General features: G+C 33.4%; 1 protein-coding gene across 8 annotated transcripts in view; it reads right to left on the bottom strand.

Moving 5' to 3' along the window:
- The window catches only part of hth (Meis homeobox homothorax), a 318,454-nt gene that overhangs the window by 126,250 nt on the left and 165,719 nt on the right, over positions 1-26,485 (bottom strand). The window lies entirely within an intron of this gene.

Below are 26,485 nucleotides of genomic sequence, written 5' to 3'. Positions count from 1 at the left end.
GTGTGTTTCAGAAAAAGAAGAAGAAAGGAAAAAATAAATTTTTTGACAGAAGCTGTAATTTAACATTTAGTCACTTTATTTTATTTTTGTTTGGCACTACTTGTAATTCTGGCAAAACCTATTGCTTTATCCATATGTTCCAAGCTATAACCTTCTTCCTTACCAGTTTAAAACTAAGCATATAAAAACGAAATTTAAATTCATATATCATCCGGTCCAAAACATTCATTTGCTGCAAAAGTTAAATTGACTCTCAACATATTTGAAAACTTTAACGCCCTGAAAAGCTTTCTCTATTACATTGATTATTTTAGAAGTACAATTTTTGAAAACATGCTTGTCAATAATTGTGTTGTAATTTTTATAACATTCTAAAGTAAGATTGAATTGTAACCGTGTAACATCTCAATATCCGGATCAAATACATAATCAGTTGTACGTTAGAAGCGTATTTCTGATTGATCGGACGGGACATCCTGTCAATTCTCTATATTTGTTCCATAAAGAACGAGACAACCTGATGGCTGGCTGCGTAAATTATTACCAGGACCAGGGGTCCGGTACACTCTCCACTTTAATTAACATTCAACACCTTTGAGGTGTGAAAGATTGCCTTGACAGCTGACGTTTCTCGAAGGGTGCATGTCTAGGGCCCATAATAGTTACAGTGTTGCCGTCATGCCCCTTTGCTAAGTGCGGGGTGGGCGCTTGTTTCACGCAACCCTCGGATAATTTATACTTCTGGTGTTATTAGTACATACCGACATACGAGGTTTCAAATTGTGTTTTTGTAGATTTTCTAATTAAACTCTTCTTTTATACAGAAAATCATATTCAACACTGTTTCTCATATACGGTTGCGTAGGGTGGTTAATCAAATTGTAATCATTCAGACGGCAACGTAATGCAAATGTGCTGGAATAATTCTTCGTCTGCCAGAAAACGTGGCCTTGGCGATAAATTTAACAGAAAATTTTTATTATTTCCTTAAGACGCGGTCGCATTTAAAATACATTAGCTTTGGAATTCTTGAGGGAGCTTAGCATTGTGCTGTTGAATATTATATCAGGTGCACTAGGTATAAACATTAAGTGCCCGTAATTACTTAGATTCGTAGCTTTTAAATGGATTACACTTCAACAGATCGAAATCAGTATTTATATTAAGTGATTTAATTAATTCTAATTTAATAGTGCGTAGAAGCAAACATAATGTATTTCTTTTTCTATATTTGCTTTTAGTATGTAGTACTCAATGGTGTAAAAAAAAACACTCAGAAATCGAGCACGTCACTGGTTAGTTTTAAACAAATAACTGAAACGACTCTGGTTTTTCAAAAAATTACGTGGTCAAAACTCTCAAAAACATACATTTTATGAAAAAAAATACCCCAAAACACAGTAATCTAGACAAATAATTCGGAAAAAAAATTTCAGTGCGCTATTTTACTGAAAAAACTTTGTAGATAAAAATCTTGAAAAAAACATCAACAATCTGAAAACCTGGATAAATTCTTCAAAAAGGAATTAGCAAACCTCAAAACCTGAATAAAACGTTGATGGTTTAGAAACGTGAAGAGCTTCCTTAAAAGAACATATGAAATCTTCTGAAGAAGAATTAAAAATTCAGAATCTTTCAGAAACTGTTTGAAGACTGCCAAATCCATCTTAACTCTACTGATCAGTTTATGTGATGCATTGGGTGTTTTCGGATTTACAGCTGTTTTAGTGTACTTTACAGAATTTCAGGTTTTCTTTAAGTTATTGTTGAACTTTACTGAATTTTATTTATAAAGTTTTTTTGAAAAGGTCTGAATTTTGATGTATCTCGTTACAGCTTGAAGGTGTCACGTGACAGCAATGTGTTTTATAGGTATGAGAAACTGTAATATGTAATTTAATCATAAGTTGACTAACCAGAATTAAAAAAAAATCGATTTTCTAGATTACACTGTGTGTGGCACTTTTCGAATTCCTTTAATTTAAACATCAACTTCGTGTACATTTTTATAACAGTTTTTTTCGATTATATTGTTCAGACTGTAAAGTTAGTTATTTTGGATGCAAAATTTATGGTTTACTATCTTAAACCTTAAATCACCCTGCCTAATACTGCGTACGTTACCATGGTAACTATCTTCATGTCAATTTTGCCCGGATGTTTATAAAACGAGCCTAGAATTATGAACTCTGTTTAGACACAAACCATCTGTTATTATTATACAGGTTAGAACAAATTCATTTACAAATCGGAGACTTGTTTTTCGGAGAAACGTTTAAATATGTGAATTTGAATCTTTTTGGTATTAACTATATTTTTTCCCATTTTAAGACAAAAAAGAATGATGATTGATCTACATACTGGTAAAACTAATTAGATCTTTTCTCTCAGCTCGTCGCTTTCGAGTCGAGAAAATCGACAGCGTCTATTCAAGTTATAGAGATATGGAAGCATATAACATTTGTGTTTCAAATCCGCCTAGCACTCAGCGAACCAGCTTAGCACTCTACGCGGATGACACTGCAATCATGGCCCGGAGCAGGAGCGGCCGACTTCTGACCCAATACCTGCAGGAGGAGACCACAGCATTGAAGAAATGGTGCAATAAAGGGAATATCGAGATACACGCGGAGAAAACGCAGGCCATAGTCTTCAAAAGAAGACTAAAGATGAGGATAGAAGGCAATGACAGGTTAAAGGACATGGACATCGAGTGGCGCAACGAAACGACGTACCTTGGGGTCAAGATGGACCAAAAACTCACGTGGGGAAGCCACACAGAATATGCCAGACAAAAAGCCAGAGCAACCAGCTGGCTTTTTGTTTTCCAAGATGTGGAAAAAATTGCGCTCCCCACCGCAACGGAAAGGATCAAGCAGACCGCAGTGAAGATATTCCAAAAAGCGGAAAGCAGCGAAAATCAGTTACTGCGAGAAGCAGTGAACTACGGCCCGGAGTTAGAAGCACCCCACAAACGCCCCGATATTAGTTATTGGATAACGAGTAAGTTTTTACCACCAAGTTTTCACCAACCAACCAAGAAGAGAACAATTTCCTCCAGACCTTCCCCCCGGGTGGCGAGAATTTTATTCTCAGAATCTGGCTAGAACAAACAGTCCAAATAATTTGCCATTCTGACGACACTGTGAAACGACACCGAATCTTCTGAAAGATTCCTATCTTAATCGCCAATTTGAATGTAATCAAATAATTGATAATAAATCTTGTAGTGAACTCCTCATATTCTGCAAGTTACTCGTCTGAAATAAGGAAAGTGTGCTTTGGGAACGAGTAGCTTAACGAAACAAGCAAACAGGCAGTACCCCGAGAACTCTTAAAGTTAAAAGTACAACAAAACCAAATATGAATGCTTAAAATTTGATACCAAACACGAAACTTAAAAGAGAAATAATTCTAGTGCTTTAACAATGATAATGTGTGTATAGTTGTGTTTGGTTGTTATTACGATCAAATTACATACACTGTGTTTAATTAGTGTAGAAAATCCTGCTGTAAACTGACATAAAAGCACACAATTTTCCAGCATTGCAAAGATCTTATTATATGTGTTCTGTATGTGTGCGATATTCCAAAATGTCTTCCCACACAATGTCTGAAACCAAGATCATTCATCATGGTGTTCATCACATTACTTTCTCGTACATAAAAAAGGCATCTACTCAAGATTAGACTTAATTTTTCGGGTTGTTCCCACTTTATCGAGTGTTCGAAATCCAATTCCAATCCCCTGCTACCTTCAAACCGCTCTTCAGAACGTAAAAGGAAAATCTCGATCTGAAATAAAAACCATCATCCGAAAGACTAACATCCGTTCCCCGAATAAAACAACAACTTTTATGTAAAACTTACTAGATTGAGTTAAAGTCTACGTCAAGTGGCCTGAAGGGACTAACGATGTCATTCAGATCGTTGAAAGAGGTCATTTTGGCGTTATCTTATTGCTAGGTCCGTAAAAGATAAGATACCAAGCAAGGGATTTGCGGTTAAGGCCAAGTAACGATCCCGGATATAAACTTTATAGCGCATTACACATTCGACACCAGTTACCTAAATAAAATACCTTTTTATAACTTGGGGAAATCACCTAAACTTTTCGCACGACTTGTAGTGTATGATTTAATGACAGGCGTGTCGTACGTTGTTGGATCAAAGGCTACGCTTTTACGGGTTTGGTAATTATCGTTCTTGAAACAAAGTGTAAGATTCTTGCCGAATGTTAAGGAAACGGGATAGGGGGAGAAAACGATTGCGCATTTCTTAGCTTAAAATATGAGAGAAGTTTTAAGTAAGTTTAAGGCGAGTTAATAGATTGGAAGCCGCGATCATTGAATCGAGAATAAAATTCCCAGGAAAATAAAGGAATTTCCGTGAAACGGCAAACAAACACAAGCATTCCCGAGAGCGTACCGCATCAGGCGTTTACGAACTATAAAATTGTCGCATCTACAAAGAGATCAAACAAGCCGGTATATATTTGTCTAAGTTTTATGATTAATTTAATTGGTGGCTTGTATTATTTCAGGTTGCTTCTTAAGAATTAGCCTTTCTTTGCGGCACACCAAACTCTCCCGCTTTATGAGCTTTTGTAAGTGGCATTAGGCAAACTTCTGTAATTATTTTCTTTCACAAAAGACTACGTTTTTCTGTTATTAGTATACAATTTTTTCTCTGAAAACGCCGCGTTTTCCGAATAACACAATAGCATCATAAAAGTTCAATCAAAACGTCATTTTTGCCATCAAAAATAGGTAATAATAAAATAATCAATAGAAGTGAGGCTTGGTGGAATGCACTAACTAGTAAATTCCTTGAAAATTCACCAATAAGCGCAACAACATAATAAGCGATATTTTTATTAATAATTAATATCGGCATTGCTTCACAGAATTCAGGCCTCCTGTTCGGAATGTCTTCGGTCAACTTGAAAATCATTTGTAATTTATAAGAGTGAATATATTCCATGTTTCGAATTCTTACTTTGCCCGATTGGCAAATATCATTTTCCGCGACTAATTATTGTCGTGTGGACATGATTGAGATCTCATCGGACAGTCGATTCGTTTTTACGGTTTCAACAAACGGTTACAGATAATATTTAGCCTATTTTACATTATTATTTATATTTTGGTTTAATATTTAAGTCAAAAAATACACGTTTGCATTTATTGCAATTTTTCATACTTACTAAAGCTGGGTTTATACAGCGCACAATGCATAACTTAATGCATAATATAGAAAGTTGGCTTTACAGTAATGCCTACTGTGCACAACACTTGCGCAATACCGCATAGAAAGTTCATAATTTTCAACTTTCTATGCAATTCTTATGCGAAAACAGCTGTACGCGTGCCCAAAATTTTGTAATGTCATTTTTTGACATCTGCCGTCCGTCATTGTTTTGCTTATGAATTGTGGATTTGGATTGTTGAAGAAATGTGGTTTGTTGTTGATTTTGTGTATTTGTGATTTTTTGGTCATTTAGTGCAATAAAAACAAGTGTCTACGGAAAAACAGAGTTTAGTGGTAAAAATTATCGAGAGCTAATTAGTTTCTCTTTACATCAAGAATTTATTAAACAATTGCAGATGGAACCTTGGCAACAATTGGGGCTTCTACTCTTGATGGGTGCTGCAGCTACAGCATTAAGCTTAGATGTCAAGAAAAGGAGAATACGGAGGTTTAAAACGCGACCTATGAATAGAAAACGCAATAAACATAGTGTTTTTGTAAAAATCAGTTGCAGAAAAACATGATACAGAGCAGTTTTTCAAATATACGCGTATGACTCCAGAACTGTTCCATAAGTTATTAGCTCTTGTGGGGCCATTCCTGCAGAAAGAGAAGACAAAAAATCCAATTAGCCTAAAACAACGTCTTGCCCTCACTCTGCAGTAAGTATATTGTCAATTCCAAATAAAAATGTGTAGTATTGCCAGTTCTGTTTTTCAGTTATTTATCAGAAGGTTATTCTATGCAGGAAATAGCATGGAATAATAACACCTAAACGCTGCCATCTTGTGTTGCGAGTGGTGGTTGGAATCATCAGGGGGCTTTCTAAATATGGAGAATTCTAATATATTGTTGTTATTAAAAATGGTTTTTTTTCCCCTTTTCCAACTTTACAGCAGCAAGCACACCTTTTTTGCCTTATCGTCCTTATTCCTTATCTGTGCTTGAGATGATTGACAAATAGCAAGTGACAGAAAAATAACATTTCACATTGCAATGACATTTATCACGTGTTGTCATAAACTCTTTTCATTGGTTGTGCGTTTCACATGTTGTGCGACTGTATAAACACCAAAAAGAAACACTTGTGATTTCTTGTGCAATGTTATACATTAAGTTATGCATTGTGCGCTGTATAAACCCAGCTTAATATTTTAAATAATTGTATTAGGTTGTAATAACAGTAACTAGAACCATTCATTTTTTTTGCAAAAAATATTTGCTGATACCCTTTTCGTAAATCTAAAGCTGGAAGTTATTGAACTAGAATAAGTCTAGTGATTCTTAAGAGGATAAGATGTCTGAAAACGTCGAAAATATCGGTTATTTTATGAAGCTCCGACTTCCTTTACTGCTTCCTGAATCAGTTTGCACTTCCAAACTTTCCCAGCAACAACTATCCACTCGATTTATTGATTCCCCCATATTTCCCAGAAGGCATTATTAAGAAAGAAAAAAATAATTTTGTTGCGAGACGTTTTAACCTATTCCACCTACCGATAAAAATAACACTCCCCAAAGCAATTTGGGTGCATCTCTTCAGTCGGGTTGATTTAACGTATTTCCAGGGCAAATGTAAAAAGGTAACATCCTTGATGGAGACGCATTATGATTTACTGTTCTCTCTAACCCTCCCAACGCTAATCGAAGTTGTTTAAATAGGAAAACGCACCCTTCTTCGTTCTGACTCCGTTAATAGCCCCGGAATGGAATGGAAAACAACTTTCATCGTAAGGCCCCGAAAACAACCCACCGTTTTCACAATAAGGAAAACGATAACGACCTCTTCCTCTCTGACGCACACCTTAATGTAATGATTTAGATGTGTTTTGTGTTTGCCCCGTGTAATTTAGCGACCCGAGCTTTTTATTATTCATACACCTGAATATGTCGATAGGAATATTGCAAAACAGTGCTTTATGGACTCGTTTCAGTTATTTAACCGAAAGCTTTTCATTCAATTATTAAGTGGCTCATTAGGGTATTTGAATCGTGCATTAAATGCTAAAACGTATTTAGTCGATTACGAGTAATGTCTACACAATTATGATTTTTTGAGGAGCATAAGATAAGGGTAGCCGAGTTAATAAACGAACTTGGTTTCGTGATAAGATCTCTTCATTGGTAATGTCCATTTAACGACTAGATCCGTTCCCTCGCGTCTATTAATGCTCAATTGTAATATTGTGTAAAAGCAAACGAACTATTACTATCGATTTAGTCATTAAGTGTCGGGGCAGGTCTCTTTTTTCGTTTAAATATGTAGATTGTATCCATTCGAGGTCTCAGAAATGTGCCTTTAAGGATTTTTTAATTTCTCCACGGAAAAGTACTTTTGACACGTACGGATTGGGTACCAATTTATTTCAATAAAGCCCTGCTCTAAATTTATTGCTAAGCTAGTTATTCAAAATGCTATTGTTTGAATAATGTTCTAAATATGTAATAGGGCCTCGGCTTTAGGCGGAAACACGACACCCATAGTGAAATACGATCCCGACTGAAATCTTTGTCATTTGGGGCTTTCATATCACAATGGTAATCAAGACCGAAGGTGTAATTTGCATTATTTTCTAGTTTGTCTGCTGTTTATCAACTTTAATTGTTTCGAATACTGCCTGGATGTCATTACACATGCACTTCCCATTTGAGCGGTAACTCGGTCATGATTTATCGATTAAAATGCTTTTAAAAGGAAATCAGCAATTTAGAAATTCAGTCGGTGAACCGTAAAAGAACAGGAATGGACACACAAGGAGGGAATTGTTGGCAAATCGAGATTGGTCTTAAGATTAATACTCGCTATAACTAGGAATACTAAGTAGGCAACTCTGTGTTGCCACATTTTTCATTTACTTTATTTGGTTACTTCATTTTGTCAGTAGGTTCTTGTGAAAAAGGTGTTGTCTGATCTGTTATTAAAAGTATCCATGCGACAAAAAATGCCGTTGTCATATTTGAAAAGCAAACACTTTGTATATACAGGATGATTTTGAAATATGTTAGGGATTCCCTAAGTATCTCAGGTATTAGTGAAAATCGAATTAAAGCAAACATTTTACTAAACACTTTGAGTGTAAATGCTACGTTTCTTCTCTTAGTTCTTAGTCGATATTTATTAAGTTCAACTAATGATAGATTTTATATGTTGTAATTTCTGTATTTGATATTTTGTTAAATCTTTTATACAGAGTATTTCAAATTTTTCAAAACGATATACTTTTTTCCACAAGGTGAAAGCTACAAAGATGGAATTTTGGAATATCACGTAAAGTTAAAAAATCTATCTCTTGATGGTGATTTCGAATTTTTATGGCCCAGATCTTCGAACCAGCGACATCCACCATCTAATGGATCAGAAATGATTTTAATACATTTTTTTGTTCTTTTAAATTTCCTAGGATCAGCAAATAAGGTTTAGCACAGTTTTATTCAGGCAGTTTTGAGATATTTTAAACTTTGAGCAAAGAACAACAGGTTTCATTGTGAACTAAAATACCTGATAACGTCAAATTAGGATGAGAAATATATAGGGTAGATAGAGATATGATTTTCGATCGGGGAATGTATTATTGAGATGAAATGAGATGTGAACGACTGCTGCCATCATATCTGACCATTACGAGTAATGTTACTCGTTCTCTTTTATTAATTGAACCATTTTCTTTTCAACTTGCAATGTAACTTAACACGAAATGTCAACATATTTTGAAAGATCAAAAAGTAGTCTCTAATCCACCTTCTAATTTGATATTAACAGGTTTTTTAGTTAACAATGAAACCATTATCGTAAGTTTGGTGTTTCAAGCTAAAACATGACAATTCAGTTTTATAATTTTTTCTTGCAGAAAATCCAATAAAGTAGCAAAATTTTTGTGTATGTATCTCGTCTAAAAAGCTAAGTGCTGTCAACAAACTGTTTTTCCCTACAAACCGAAAATCCAGCATTATAAGTCGCTTCTTTTATATTTATGTAATGCAAAACAGACATCCGAAGCACTTTGCTATTTATAACTGTCGTAGATTTTTGGCGATGTGAGCCCCATTCTGAATACACATACTCGAAGTGCTAGGAGGGTATAGGCCATATGGGTTTATTAACATTGACAGCATATAGCATTGTGGGAAATCAGTGGTGTAGATTAACGAACACATTTCCAGCTTAACGGTTTGTCAATTTTAGGCTTAAGTTGACCAACAGACCTGAAGAAGTTATTTTCTAAAACGCCGCATCTTGAGTGGGTTATCGTAAAGTAAATAAAGCGGAAACCCGGGTGATAAAATAAACCAAACACGCTACTGAGCTATATACTATATGCCCCCTTGGTGCATATCTGAAAAAACACTCAACCAGACACATATGTGTCTCGAAATCAGATTTTATGCTGCCCTAAAGAAAGTGCGATTAATTTTTAACGACTTTTCGGTGTTTTAGCTTTGCCGCAAGGGCGGTTAGAAAAACCGCGAGCTTTATGGTAAACCTACCTTATGCATAAATGACACTGGTAAAATTGTTTATTTGTGTTGTAATTGAATGCGTTTGAAATAAAATTGATGCCTGAATGGGGTTTGTGGCCTATTAAAGTCGCCGCACGCGACGAAACCACATATGCCCCAGGCAAACTGGCTTTTAAAAAGGAATCTTATGAGTTTACGAGTTGTTAGTTTAACTGAAAGCTAATTATGGAATCAGATTTCTCGTCTGGCTTACGAGGGACCATAAAGCAAAATAGGAAAAAACCTTCATTTCCGTATGTTGCTAAGTGCCACTTTCCCAACCGACCAAAACACCACGTCATAATATTTATCATAAAACGTGTCTCGTTTACATTTCATCATGGAACAGAACTCAAGATGGTTTTTGCGATATTTTGATGCAAAGACAGTTGTCAGAAAAGGTTGGAAGGTCTGTTCAATCGGAAATTCTTTGAAAGGTCATAAAAGAGATATTCTATTCTTCTATTATCACATTTATATTGACCAAAAAACAATTTTGAATCCTCTTGTACCACAAAACACAGATTGTAAGAAGTAAGTATAATAAGAAGTTCGGCCTTCTTAAATGGATTGTTCGAAAAGATTAAAATTGAAGGCAGAATTGATTACAATTAAGGTTAAAAATGATCAAGTGAATCTTTATTAGCAAAAATTCGTAGAATTTTAGGATTCTGGATTATTTTTGTGTGTGTTTTACTGTTCTAGTACTTAGTTAATGCTAGTTTTAAAAGAAGTTGAAATGGAACAATCAATAGAAAATCTAGTAGTAACTGAAAGAACAGCATGAACTGCTTATCTTTCATCCACAATTAAATTACATAGGAATAATTGTGGATGAAAAAATATAATAGATTTTACTACTTTTTCTTGGCTGATTATAAATGAAATTGAATCTATTCTTTTGTTTTGAAGTATTTATCTTTTGGTATCAGTTAAGTAAGGTTAGATCATTATTTTCACTACAATGTGTACACTGTAATTGTGGAGATCCTAAAGAGTAGAGTAACTTTCTGCTGAAAATCCAATTCTCTAGGCATGGTATAGGTTTGGCTGTTTAACCCTGGCTCACCCTGTATATAAATGTCTTGAAACATAAGGTCTGTTCGCAAAGAGAATCTCTAACTAGTAATCAGAGAAATAGATACATTCATTGGCCACAAGTCAGAAAACGTCATAGTCACGTGAGCATTCAACCAACAAAACTTGACATTTACTGTTTCTGAGTTGTAAACCAGTCAGGGATTGCCTCTGCAAATAGACCGAACACAACAACAAACCGAACCATAAACAGCTGCTAATGACGTTAAGTTTATTAGAAATTTGACCACCCTATATAGTGTTTTCACGGTATAAATTTGAGAGTTCTTATATGGTTGGATAGTGCGTTTTGAGACGGTTAATTTGAGTGGTCGTAACCCTCGGAAAATTGAAAACTGCCGGAGATATTGCAGTTTGAAATTTTTGGAGGTTTTTAGCAGAAAAGTGTAAATAAGAAAAAATATACTCTGAGCTACATTTTCGTAAAAAAAATCATATTTGTAGCTTTTCACAGTTTCCTTTTACCCACTCTTCCTTTGCAAATTCATTAATGTTGTTCTGGTTTTGCCTTTTTCGTCCATAATTGTTTTGCTTCGCACTGGTTTTGTAGAAAGGTTTCTAGTTTAGATTAAGTTAAAAAGTAAACAGTATATTGCATATTGAGTGTTGTAAGAAGACTTTACGAAAGAGTGCGGTACTTCTATGAGTGCATAATTGCTTTACAACACAAGGAATGTCATAGTCGACTTCCTAGTTTTTTTTGTCATGGTTTTATAACAGAAGTCGTACAAAGTATTTGCAGCATGTAACGGGGCTGTTCATTGCTTATCAACAGTGTGTTTTTAGCTCCTTACTATGATGTCCATAGGTAACATATTTAGGACATTGATCTGTCTATATCATTAATAATAAATAAAAAATATCAAAAATTGAAAATTACTGCGCTTGACCAATCAAAGTGACCAACTATACTTTCTCATACTATTATACTTAAAATTGATCAATTAGAAAAATAAGACAAATTTGCTATAGAATTTGGTGCTTGAAAATGCAAAAATCCATATTAAATTTCCCACTTTATTAAAATAGGTCACTAATAAATTTGAATAGCTATACAACTACTGGCACTCACTAAAAAATCCAATACATAACGTAACATTCCCCATAAACTACTTCTGACCTATAAAGTTATATTATAATGCTGTGAAGCGAGACTAACGAGGTGAATAACATGGTGCACTTGAGACGGCACAGATATAAACCATAATTTTTCCAGACGTATCATCTGGCATCACTTCAAATTTTTGCCAGTTTTCAAAGTGGAACAAAAAAATATTTCCACGTTCCATCAGTATTTACCAGTCGAAATAATCCAAAACACGCCTGAAAACTTTAAGATCCCATAGAAACCGTCGGCTTTTCAAGTTCAACACGGTGCCGGATAATTTTCTAAACGGAAACTTCGGAAGTATTAAGATAAAAGCTGACGAGCCATGAAGAAAGGAGGAAAACATTGGTCTAAGGTCTTGCACGGCGGACCCATTACGGAGTTAAGGAATTACGCGGCGCTCTTCACACCCTCCTTAAAACCCCACATTTTAAAATTAAGGGCGAAAGGGCAATCATGCGGGAATAAAATTGCCAGCCCGATCCCGAAACTACCTCAGACTTTTAATATTAGATATTTTGATGGGGTACTTTTAGCATCCGCCTTGTAACTGAATTTGTCCTAGTTAATAAATGGTTCTAATGACCTACATTAAACCACTATTATCAGCCATATAAGTGTGGACAGAAAAAAAGCGTAAAAGGTTAGAATTCCTTACTAATTTCGCACCGATACGATGGCTAAAACCAAATATATGTACCATATTAAAATGGCAATTTACACTCGATTGGTTTTATCTGTTATAGTAAAGGTGCCGCTGTTTCTTTGAGTTGTATAAATTACCAACAAGGCGATAAGGTTTTTCATTTATTTTATTTTAACCTCTCGGGTTATTAAGGAAGACATTTTTTACTTAGAGTCTCACAGTTTCAGTAAATGGGTATCGGATGTTTCTTGACCGGCATGTTTTAGCGTATAATGCATTCAATTATTGAAATGCTCAGGTGTTTGTCGTTGACAAGCTATTCCAATGACGAGTTTCATCCAAGTGATCTCCTACGGTATCATGTTATTAATGGGTTATCCCGTTAGAAGGTTTTAAAATACCATTATGTTAAGTATGGAATTTTGCCAATTGATGAATGAATTTAGCATTTAAGCCGGAACGTAATAACTTTGATTGTGCCATCATCATATTAGTAAACGAAAACACCCATAAAAAGTCACATTTTCTCATCGTAAATATGTTGATGCATTATTGCTGCTACTTCTCACAACTATTTGTCATCACACAAATCTCCCTATTGCTTCTAATTTACGACTTTTCAATATTTACGATATTTACATTGCATTAATTAAATTATAATATAAGGACTAATCAATTATACTTAAACTTTGATGTCGTTTTTACTACTTAATTAAGAAATTGTCGTTTCGATAAATTTATTTCGATTTTATGGCACTTATTACTGTCATTCTCCTATCAGTTTTCACACTTTTTGCTGCGAACATAATTTGTCAGTCAATTTATATTAAAGATAAGATAAAAAACTTTTCGAGTCTTTGATGTATTGATGCAACTTTTCTGCGATACTACATTTACAAAATTATTAGCCTGAGGATAGAAGCAAGACCGTAATTAAAAACGAAACATCCTTCCAAGCGAGATTTCGAACCAAACAAAAGCCCCACATATGCCCGTTGGTAATGGTTAAATGCGGTTACAAAGTAAATGAGTACGGTTTTAATTTTCGGAACAAAGAAACCCATTTAAAGGCCTCGATACTGGGAGACTTAGACACTAAAAATAATAAATACCTTTAAGTCTTATCTGCGCTGAGGATATTCCTTTAGAGAAAACTATTCAAAGCCAAGAATGCGGTAATTATTACTTGCGATTCGACGACTTGATAAAGCAAAACAAGCCATTTAAAGAGTTTTTTCTCTTATCTTCAGATGCCTTATTATATTAGCGTTTGTTGTTAATTGTAAACCATTTTAGTTACTAGAAGGTTGGGTAAGTTATGTCCTGGTTGTGCCGTTGTAACCACTATTTTTCATAACTGGACAATTCTAAAAGTAAAGCTTCCCCTGCTGTTCTTATTCGTGGCTTCCAAATTTGCAACTGGTTACTCATATTGAAATTGCTTTTATAATGGCATTTCAACTGAGTTTCCAATAGATATTTATTAAAATAGAGCAAGCTTCAGTGTTTTCTCACAACGTTCATAGATTGCCAGGTGCAGATATGATCCTTGTAATGTCACAAATTTTATGTGTCATTAAGCATAGGACAATTCTAGGTGTTTTGTATCCTGGTTGTAATACAAGAGTTTTCTGTAAAAACTTGTGTTTCTTTCTGTAAAGTTTGCTATTTGCCAACATTGCAAGTTTAGTTTAGGTTACATGTCACATTGTTAAAATGATCCAGTTTAGTGGTGTTAAGACATCAAATTTGTGTCACTCTCAAACTAGGTGGAACAGACTAGAAATTCAGATGATGACGTAACTGTCCTATGTCACGAATTAGAAGTACATATGAACTATATAGCTCTACCAAAAAATTAGAAAACTTTTAATTTTTATGCATTTCAGGTTTTATTTTCTGTGTTACATTAATTTGGAAAAAAAAAATCATTTTTTTTTTCAAAAATCATTTTTAAATAATAATGAATGAACTTTCAAAAAAAACTTCTTGTGAGAATAGTTCAACACCTGTAAACATAATTTTATTTAAATATTTGAAACCGTTCCAAAAAAACAAGTCAGGAAGGCTTATTCCTACTTCTTTCTGATCATGATTTGGTATATTTTCCAATGTAAATTTGGGATATCTTGTATTAAACTGAGTTGATTTATAAACTGTGTATTACCTGGCATGTTTATTAACACGTGCACTATAGTCACCACATGATAGAAGCTATCGAATAAAAATGTATACAAAATGACCATTTTTATCTCAAAATTTTATGGTTAGAATAGAATTGTATGAATAGTCTGGCCAAATGGTACTTTTAATGCAAATTTATGTTTTTCTTTTAAATTATTGGTTTAAAAAGTGAAATTATTATCTTATCGCCGTATTTTTTAAAACCTGAGATTGTCGGATTGATTGACCAACACTCACACGTAACAATAATAAATTTTTCAACGAGGAACTTCAAAATTTGCAGTTGAAAAAGCTAAATGAAAACTCAGTTATTTAGACACCCGGTATGTCATACTTTCTCAGGGAAATTATATCTATATTTCTATTAGTTTATTGCAAAATTTACCAGATTAAATAATTTTTGAATTATCCGAAAATGACTTTAAAAATCGTAAAATAGTGGAAATGAAAGACAACATAAATGGCACCAGTAAACAATGGGATTGTTAGCCAAAATTGGCCAAAATGTTTGGAATGACACAAATTATCTTAAAATGAATGTAAAGCTTGATTTAAAAATGATAAACAGTAAGAATAAAATCAAAAATGGCTAAAGTTAACTTGAAATGACATGAATTGATTTGAAATCTCTGAAATTGATCAATACTTAAACTGAAAGCTTTTTTACAATTTCATATTCTACAGGGTGGTCCAGTTTTAAGTGTCAATAATTCATCATTCGATAGCCAATCAAAAAATAAGATGACTTGTATTATGTCATTTTTCTGAAAAACAATTCCTAAGGAACATACAGTCCTCCAAATTTCAATTTAAAAAATCGTTTTATAGTGTGAAACTGAACATTTAAGACTTGTGAGAGTCCAAATTTGTACCGAATACTCTAAAAACTTGCTATTTACTACTAGGAATAGTCTTATAATTTGTTTTGAGTGTCTGAAACTGGATTTGAAGAACTAAAAACATTCCGGAAATCAAGACAAAGATTGTATTGTGCATGAAACCCATCTTTTACTTCTAAAAATAATCTAAAAGTTGACTTTTAAAGCTAGAACTGGCTTTACTAGGACTAAAGAGAGTCCAAAAGTCTATTTTCAGGACTTTAATTGGTGTACATCTCAATTTTCTGGACCGGAACAAGTCTAGAAGTAAATAAAATTTTTAGACTATTTCATTTGTAAAAATTAGTTCTCAAGACTAATATGTGTAATAGTGACAAAGCTTGGAATACCATTTTAAGTCTATGAAGAATGTGAAAATTGTTTTTTAAGTTTGCTATGTCAATAACTTGGTGAAGATAGTCTTGAAACTCGATTTTCCAAGCTGAAAGCAATTTTGAAGCACTAATAATAGTCCAGAATCCTGAGAAAATGAAAAGCAAAGTAAAACGCAAGAAAAGTTAGTTTTCAAGATAATTTCATGAATCTAATATCAATTTCCTCTATCTAAGACTATTTTCAAGACTGAAAATATTGAAATTTGTCTCAAAATTATGAAAATTTACTTCAAATGCAAATTTTAAGATTCTGATGTTACTTTTCATTAGTTCATAGTCAGTTTTTGTTGTTTAAGTCAATTTTTAAGGTTTAAATGTATGAATTTGTAGTCAAAAATTCTAGAAAAAGTAGTTTTTTTATGTCTACAAATCAAGTCTCTCGATTTGCATGAAAACTGGTTACAAACACAATTTTTAAGCTTCTGAAATCACTTTGAAAACTGGCTACAATAAAATTTTTTAAGCTGCATAAGTGAATTTTCCGTTTTCTGTCTTTGAACGTAATAACTGAATTATCTCGTAAACGAAGTTTTAAATCAGAATTTTATAAGAGGTAATTTCTTTTTCGTCGTGAACAGTGAAATTTAAAAAAACTGTAATTTTTGAAAAATGAGAGACGTAGAAGAAAAGGCAAAAACATTAAAACCATCTTCCTGTATCTACGGTACTGGACAATTTTGGCAAACGTCATTCATAATGAGTACTAATTTCATAACTGCTTGTTCCAAATTTGATCAAAATTGCTCCAACGGTTTGACAGTTATGACAAAAAAACGAATTTTTAAACAGAAATTTGAAGGAATGTATTTTACTTAGAAAGTATTTTTCAGGAAAATTACATAATGCAATGTCAAATTTAAAACTGGACCACTCTGTATTATGTTGCGGTGATCGGATTCTACAAATATTAATTTCAAATATCGCAAAACGACAAGATGTGAAACTATTCTCTAAATCACAAAATTTGTTGTTATTTGAAGTAGGTAAACAAAACATTGTTAAATATGTAATTTGTTATTTAATTATTGCTTAATGGTTCTTCGACTGAGTTAAATCGCTTTCAATACATATACGGAACACAAGAAATTAGTGCTTTTTCCATTTTTCATTTATCGAACACCCACCCCTGTTTGAGAATATGCTATTAGGGTTGTGTTGCATTCCATTTGTATTTCAGTTCAAAACTTGAAGAAGATTTGCTTGTCTGAGAAAATTATTCCAAATAATTTAAAATAGACTTTAATGCCTGGACAAATATATCAAAACAATCTAGTTGCTTTATGTTGAGTAAGACCGCATAGATTCTTTTAACTATTTTTTGACCTAAGAAAAATGAAATATTATGGGATTTGTTCCAGTTATTGACCCTAAATGTAACAACATTGAAACATAGTCCTGACTGTAACTGAAGGGTAAAATAGAAATTTATAGCCACCCGTCCAGGTTGTCCAGGTACATATTAGAATACTGAAGATGGACATTATATTACCGGCGTCCAGATACATAATATACATATGTGGATGTCGTGTTGAACACAATTATTATGCATTGTGGCGACATTGGTTGAATTCACGGTCGCGTAATGAAAGTTTATGGGTCCAGTACAGACCCGACACTGCTACATAACATGTGTTTTATTTGACACTTGGTTCGGAGGTTCAGCTGTCAGTTAGTTAACTAAAAGTCCAACGTTAATAATGCGGATGCGTTGTTGTGAAATGCATTTCTACACTTGTACGTGTCATTGTTTGCCCGCCCTATATTGTTATAGTATAACTTATTTTTGCGTTTTATCTTTTTAACCCGTTTGTTGTACGATGATGGCGACACCAGATACGCACTGAGAAAAAAAACCGAGACACATTACTTTGCAAACATCAGGCACGTTCAGGCTGACCTTTAAGTGCACAAGACGTAAAGATCGGTCGTCCGTTTGAAAATTGTGTTATTTAGATCGTAAAACGCCCTCGTAACTGGTCGTGTAATTTTAAGTAACGTCGTAAAAAACAATTATTATTAGACGCTGTGATTAAGTTTTAAACAGGCGAAAGTGCGAGGATATACGATAAACCGTTAGGCCAAATATTCCGGGTGTTAAGCGACCAGAGGGTTTGTACCCTTTGTTTGCCAACGATACATACAGGGACAGGGATACCTTCCTACCCTACTATACGTTGCTTAAATATGCATGCGAAAGTAAAGAAATCAAACTTTCCGTTCTCTGTGTATGAATTGTACAAACACTGTCGATGTTATTCGACTGTGTTAAATTGTCTGTGTGTTGAGGAGGGTGAGGTAATGAATTTTAAACTGTACCATTGGGGCATATCACACATAGTTCAATTGATTCGGTAAACAGTTCACATGTTTGCCATAAAGGAGACCAAAAATGTTGAAGGGACGACTTTAACAACCCTCAAAAGTATTTGAAAGAAAAGTTTCCCACAAATTAAAAATACAAACTGAACAATAAAAAGGACAGTTTTTTTGTGCAGAATCTTAAATTTCTGTATTTTACTGTGTTGTATGGAAAAATGTTTACTTAGAAATTCAATAATTTTACTATTAATAGAGAGTATTTACGCCTCTAAAAATACGATGTAAGAAATTTTTGTATTTTATGTTTTTTGAATATACAGTTAGTAAAGAATTGTGCAAATAGTAATTTATTTATTATGACGACGTGATTATGTTTTGACTTTGATAGAACAGCCGTTTAATACTGCACATACTCAAAATAATGATAATAACCATGACAATTAAAGAAAGATAAAGGGCTGAGGGACAGAAAAAAAAATTACTTAAAATGCTTAAAAAAATGCTAAATATCACGCTCTTTGTAAGGAACTAATATTTTGATCCACTAGTTTTGAAATTTGGCATTTTAGCTTCTTAACTTTTAAATAAAAATGCAAATTTTGGGGTCTAGAAACTCTTCACTGAATTAGGAGAAAAATTAGAGGGGTTTCAATAAAAGTGTGCATTTTACAGTAAAATCCAGATGCATTGATAAAATTGAACAAAGTGAATATTTTGACATAAAAATGTCATTATTGCGAATGAAGGGCGTTGTCTCAACCACAGAAACTGTTCTGTTCTTCGAAACATCTTTACCAAGTTTTGCTAAATTCCGAAAAGTTTGAGACAGCACAGGTTTTGGCGGTTTTCGAAAACTGGTTTTGAAATCTTACGAATATACAGGGTGAGGAAAGTATTACAAGAGGTTCTCAAACGGTTTTTGCAAGTCAGAAACACCAAAAAGAGCAAAATCGCATTACTGTACATATTTTCAGTTGCTTAGATTCTCTAGTTTGACGCCCTCTGGCGGCCAAATGGTTTAATCTACCAACCAGTGTTGGTAAGATGCACTAAAAAAAGTGAAAAATAAATTCATCCACTTTGACGCCCTCTAGCGGCCCAACCAATAAATCAACCAACCAGTGTTGCCATATCGTTGGAAATCACATTTAATTAGCTATCCATTGTTGTATAACAGTCTACACAGAGTGTACCAAATTGGCGAGTTATTTACGATTGAATGAAATAGTGCGTCAAAAAAGTGAAAAAAATTGTTAAACTTTGACATCTTCTAGCCGTCAAACCGTCAAACCCAATTAACCAAAGTTGTCATATTTTTACAAAACCCATTTTATTGGCTATCCATCGATATATAAAAGTCCATCCATTATGTGTCAAATACGATAGTAATTTACGATTGAATAAAAGAGTCTAAGAAAAGTGTTTAAAAGCGTAAATTTGGCAACACACATGTCACGTGATCTAGAAAAGACTTGGAAAAGTGGTTAGGGTAATGATAAAAGGTCACGTAATTTTTTTCATTTTAAATTAAAAAAAAGTCAAAATAGCCGCCATTCTAAAATGGCGGAATTGTCTACGCGTGTGTCACGTGACTTTGACAGAACAGAAAACTTAAAAAAAATAGAAATATGGCCGGACAAATAATAAAAAAACGTGGAAAACTGGAAAAAATTGGTTAAAAGTCATAATCTGCATAATCTGCATCTGCTATTGTCAAAACCAGTTTGAACATAAAATCTATTTTTTTTTGGTAATTCCTAAAAAATATGAAATTAAAATAATGGGAGACCTCCAAGTTCAACCAAACGTAACTCAGTTATTAGGAACAATTTAAAAAAAATGTAAAAAGGAAAACGTTGTAGAAAATTTTACTCTTTTTAAGATTGTATTAGGGCACTTTTGCCCTAAAGAGTCTATTCAGGGAGATATTCCATAAAAACTGTGTCAAAGCACGAAGAAGTGCTGAAAAATACCTTAAATAAGTTTAACCAAACGTAACTCGGTTATTTGGATAAATATTAAAAAAGTGTAAAAGGGGACAGTTGTAGTAATTTTTCCTCTCAATAAGATTTTATTAGGGCATTTTTGCCCTAAAGGGCCTCTTCAGGGAGGAATTCCCTAAAAACTGTGCCAAAGCACAAAAAAGTCCTGTAAAATACCCTAAAGAAGTTCAACCAAACGTAACTCGGTTATTTGGAAAAATATTAAAAAAGTGTAAAAGGGGACAGTTGAGTAATTTTTCCTCTCAATAAGATTTCATTAGGACATTTTTGCCCTAAAGGGCCTCTTCAGGGAGGTATTCCCTAAAAACTGTGCCAAAGCACAAAAAAGTCCTGTAAAATACCCTAAAGAAGTTCAACCAAACGTAACTCGGTTATTTGGAAAAATATTAAAAAAGTGTAAAAGGGGATAGTTGTAGTAATTTTTCCTCTCAATAAGATTTTATTAGGGCATTTTTGCCCTTCAGGGAGGTATTCCCTAAAAACTGTGCCAAAGCATAAAAAAGTCCTGTAAAATACCCTAAAGAAGTTCAACCAAACGTAACTCGGTTATTTGGAAAAAATATTAAAAAAATGTAAAAGGGGACAGTTCTAGTATTTTTTTTTTCATTAGGGCACTTTTGCCCTAAAGGGCCTCTTCAGGGAGATATTTCCTAAAAACTGTGCCAAAGAACAAAAAAGTCCTGTAAAATACCCTAAACAAGTTCAACCAAACGTAACTCGGTTATTTGGAAAAATACTAAAAAAGTGTAAAAGGGGACAGTTGAGTAATTTTTCCTCTCAATAAGATTTCATTAGGACATTTTTGCCCTAAAGGGCCTCTTCAGGGAGGTATTCCCTAAAAACTGTGCCAAAGCACAAAAAAGTCCTGTAAAATACCCTAAAGAAGTTCAACCAAACGTAACTCGGTTATTTGGAAAAATATTAAAAAAGTGTAAAAGGGGATAGTTGTAGTAATTTTTCCTCTCAATAAGATTTTATTAGGGCATTTTTGCCCTTCAGGGAGGTATTCCCTAAAAACTGTGCCAAAGCATAAAAAAGTCCTGTAAAATACCCTAAAGAAGTTCAACCAAACGTAACTCGGTTATTTGGAAAAAATATTAAAAAAATGTAAAAGGGGACAGTTCTAGTATTTTTTTTTTCATTAGGGCACTTTTGCCCTAAAGGGCCTCTTCAGGGAGATATTTCCTAAAAACTGTGCCAAAGAACAAAAAAGTCCTGTAAAATACCCTAAACAAGTTCAACCAAACGTAACTCGGTTATTTGGAAAAATACTAAAAAAGTGTAAAAGGGGATAGTTGTAGTAATTTTTCCTCTCAATAAGATTTTATTAGGGCATTTTTGCCCTTCAGCGAGGTATTCCCTAAAAACTGTGCCAAAGCACAAAAAAGTCCTGTAAAATACCCTAAAGAAGTTCAACCAAACGTAACTCGGTTATTTGGAAAAATATTAAAAAAATAAAAAAAGGAGAAGTGGTAGGAAATTTTACTTTAGAGCAAACTTTAGGCCAACGGTCAAATTAAGTCACACATACAAGGTGTTATGGAAATTACTACAAATTTTGCTATTTCTCTCTCTACAAAAAATCCGCACATCCTGTACGGTACGTATAGATTCAAACTCTACAAGAATTGTACTTAGCTAATTCACCTAACCCAAAACTACGTTTAAATAATTCAATAACGTAGTCAACAGCCAAATAAAGGTTTTAACAATTTGACACAATGAGTTTGCACCATAAGACGTAAACAGCACCACTTAATACAGAGTGATTATTTATTATACTGTCAAGATGGTGCAGATCGGTTAAACCAAAATCAAAAAATAAATGTGGGATCTTTTTGTTGTCCACGTGAGCCAGGTCGTTTCTAAAAACGTATTTTATGACATTTCTTGGAAGGTTCCAATGTGCATTTTTATTCAGATATTTCGGATCAGTGGGCGTTCTTTTACTTCGAAAAACCATGATGTTGGCTGGTTCGGTTCACCCAAAACCTTTTAATATAGAAATTGATTGGGAATGCCTTCCTACAATGTTCAGTGTAGTTTGTATTGTTGCTTGTTTTTCGAAAGCACGATTTGGAGAAATGAGAAGATTTTAAAACAAAGAAAGAAATGAAGAATATTTTGGTCTGGAAACTGCAAAAACAAGCTTTTGTTGTCATTGTTTACATGAGATTTGTTGTTGCACACAACATTTCTTTATTAGCCATATTTCTTCTAAAACTTTCGGAAAAAACACTGTAATATATTCACTTTCACTCGGTACAGTCTACCATTAACCTTTTTCTCTGATTAAATTAACCTAAAATCAGGTGCATACACGGCACTAACACGGGGTGCGGGCTTTAAAAATGGCAACTAATGCATCTAGAGTTAACATTCGATCCACTAATGGCCCGTTAAGAAAGGAGTGTTTTAAAAGAGAAGTGAAAAAAAAAGAGAAGGAAGTCACATTAGCAATTTTCTATCTAAGACACTTACAATGCAACGCGTAATGGCTAATGGGTTTTTATTATCTCGATGCTGGATTTGCTCATAAGAAAACTTATCGACCGCGTCCTCAAAACGAAATTCCACCAGGTAATTTGCATATAATTTACGTCGAGCTCGGTATGTATGAGTATGAGTTGATAAGGTTGAAAAGGCCAAGAGTGGCGCAAGTCTGAGAACAAAACGTCTTTTCAAACAGCGCTATCGCAGCTTTGTTGCAGTTTGTCAACCGATATACGATGTGTCCTAAATTAGTGCGTGGTTGGAATCTTAAGAAGTGTCAGGTGAAGATTCTGTTAACCACTAAAAATGTTGAAATTTTTGTTTTTGGATTTTGTGTTATGCAAAGTTGTCGTTTTCAACCATTTAAACGCAAGTGTTTTACAGTGTGTATGATAGCAATTACATCATAAAGGGTGTAACAGGATTTTTGTATTTGAGGACATATTAAATCGCGTTCGCAGCTATAACACATCGTTTAACTTATGTACTTTAATTGGTGGTTTTACAACATTAGGTTAGGTTAGGTTATTGCAATAGTATTTGGAATAAAATGTTACTTAATTGCTTCAATTGAACAGGTATACGAAAAAGAGTCATATAAATAATATTTCTCATTAGGCCTCATGATGATGTAGTTGTATTTAAGTAGTACAAGAGAAAAGCAAGAAATGTCACATCTTAACTATGTTACATTAAAAGTGATAACATAACCGTATTGTTCAGCCGAATTAGAGTTAGTTTGAAAAAGCAGTTTGGCGCACCCTGTCACTTTTTGCTTTGTAACTCCTTGCGAAAGCCCCTAAATGCAAAAACAACTTAACAAAATCTTGTAGAGAATAAAATGTCCTGCAACTTTCCATATTTACATTTTTTTGTAACTCCTCAAATAACGGAGCGATGCTTAGTCAAAATAAACTTATTTAAAAAAATGCTGTTTGGTGCATCCTGTCACTTTTTGCCTTGTAATTTTTTCCGTTTTTCGGTTTTAAACTGATACACTAAATCACGTGACAATTTTTAAGGTTAAAATGTCATCTTTAATGTCACGTGACAGTTTTTTCGTTTAGACTGATATTTTTAGGGCCACGTGACTTTGAATGAGTTAAATCCAGCACTGGTGCACTCTATAATTTCTGAAAATAAGGAATACTTATTATGTGACGCCCTGTATAAAGTTTTTATTTTCTGCATGTTTTCGGATTGTAACAATTTAAAAAAAAAAAACACGAATCTTTGAGTTTTTTGTTGGAAATCGGTTTTTGCCACAACACAAGTGTTTTATGTAAAGTTGACATTTTTGACCATTTTTGGAGATATTTGCACTTCTTTCAAAAATTCAAAAATGTTTTTACGGCATCGGAATAGGAGTGTCTTGTATAATTTAATGGGCTACATTCTACTCCTGATAATGAAGGGATTAAAAGAGTAAAAATACTAAAAGTTTGCGGAAACTGGTTTGCACTTGGGTTCTATGTAAAAGAATGAAGACAGATAATTATCAGTACCTAGACTCTACAGTTATCATTTTAAGAAGGAATTTTTAAAATCTGTTTATACAGGGTGGTCCAGTTTTAAATGTCAATAACTTCCCAATCGATAGCCCATCAAAAAATAAGTTGACATGCATTATGTCATTTTCCTGAAGAACGCTTCCTAAGGAAGAAGCAGACCTAAAAGTTCAGTTTAAAAATAGTTTTTTTGCTACAACTGTCAGACTGTTGGACCAATTTTGATCAAATTTGGAACAAGATTATAACATGAGTACTCGTTATGTGATGAGAATGATATTTTTCAAAATTGTTTAGACGCGTCGATATAGGGGGAGTCTTTATTTTCTACGCTCACTGGATATTATTCGAAATTGACAAAAATGTCTACTTGTTGTACTTGTCTACTGTTATTGTATTTTTTACTTTAAAATGGTTCAAAAGGATTCATATCTGGTCATCTGTGAGGTTTACGAGTTAATTTTTGATACAGAAAATAGTCAAAAAACAGGATTTTTGGACTAATGTTTACTGACGTTCAATTTTTTACACTATAGGTATTGTAAAACTGATTTTCAAATTATTTTTTTTTTACTCAATTAAACACTGGTAACACTCCGAATTTTCGAACTAACTTAATTCTAAAAATTAGTGTTCAAGACTAACATCGTAAATTTGATTTTTTAGTCTTAAAGCACAGTCTAGAAGTCAATTTAATACTGACAAAGCGTAAAATGCCATGTTTAAGCCTATGGAAAATGTAAAAATAGTTTGTTAAGTCTGCTATGTCAAAAGTTTGGTGAAGATAACCTTAAAACTCGATTTACCAAGCTGAAAGCCCTAAAAATAGTCCAGAGTTCCAAGAAAATGAAAAGCAAACTAAAACAATTTAAAAGTTAGTCAATTTTCATGAATCTAATGTCAATATCCTGTATTTAAGACTATTTTCAAGACTAAAACATTAAAATGTATTTTCAAATTATGAATACTTACTTCAAATGCAAATTTTAAGCTTTTGATGTCACTTTTCATTGGTTGGTAGTCACTTTTTGGTGTCCAAGGCAATTTTCAAGGTTGAAAATGTGTGAATTTGTACTCAAAAATTCTAGATAAAATAGTTTTTCATGGCTACAATTCAATTTTCACTACTAAAGTTTTTCAACTTATCTGAAAACTATAACGACTGACTACAAAGAGAATTTTTAAGCCTCTCAAGTCAATTTTCACAGTTTCAAAGTAAATTTACTGGTTAATAAGTAAATTTTCAAAACCAAAGTCTTTCAATTTGTCTGGAAACTATAAAAACTGGCTAAAAAGACATTTTTTAAGCATTTTAAGTCAATTTTTGCCGTTTTCAAGACCACTTTTAAGTTGGGTTGGGTTGGTTTTGGATCTTTGAACGTAATAACTCAATTATCTCGTAAACAAAGTTTCAAATCAGAATTTTATAAGAGATAATTATTTTGTCAAATTGAACAAGTAAAGTAAAAAAAAACTGAAATTTTTGAAAAATATCCAGTGACGTAGAGAATAAGACAAAAAAATTAAAATAATCTTTCTGTATTTACACCACTGGACAGTTTCGACAAACGTCATTAACATCACATAATGAGTATTAATATCATACGTATTTGTTTAAAATTTGATTAAAATTCTGAGTCTGACAGTTATGACATGAAACCGATTTTTTAAACTGAACTTTTGTGGACTGGATTTTCCTTAAGAAGCATTTTTCAGGAAAATGACATAATGTATGTTAACTTATTTTTTGATGGGCTATCGAATGGTGAATTATTGACATTTAAAACTGGACCAGCCTGTATAAACGCGCACATATACAGGGTGTCCCGCGAGGTAAGGGACAAAATTTACTATGTGTTCTTTAGGTAAATTTGAATCAAAAATGTCCTATAAACATGAGTTCTCAAATGCTTCCTTACCAAGATATGATTTTTTTTAAAATTTAATAGTGTTATTGTTCCAAAAAGTACAATGCATACCAGGGCTAAACTGCTTCGTGAAATTAATAATATCGCTGACGATCTAAAATAACCACTGTGTTGGGAAAAAATGGGGAAGGTATCAGCCACATTACCAATTACCAAAAAACCTTCTATTTCGTAAACA

The sequence above is a fragment of the Ips typographus genome, linkage group LG2 (assembly GCF_016097725.1).
Source record: "Ips typographus isolate SLU linkage group LG2, UJ_Ityp_2.0, whole genome shotgun sequence".
Lineage (NCBI taxonomy): Eukaryota > Metazoa > Arthropoda > Insecta > Coleoptera > Curculionidae > Ips > Ips typographus.
Note: the sequence above shows the minus strand (reverse complement) of the source record. Positions and strands in the feature narration are given on the sequence as shown.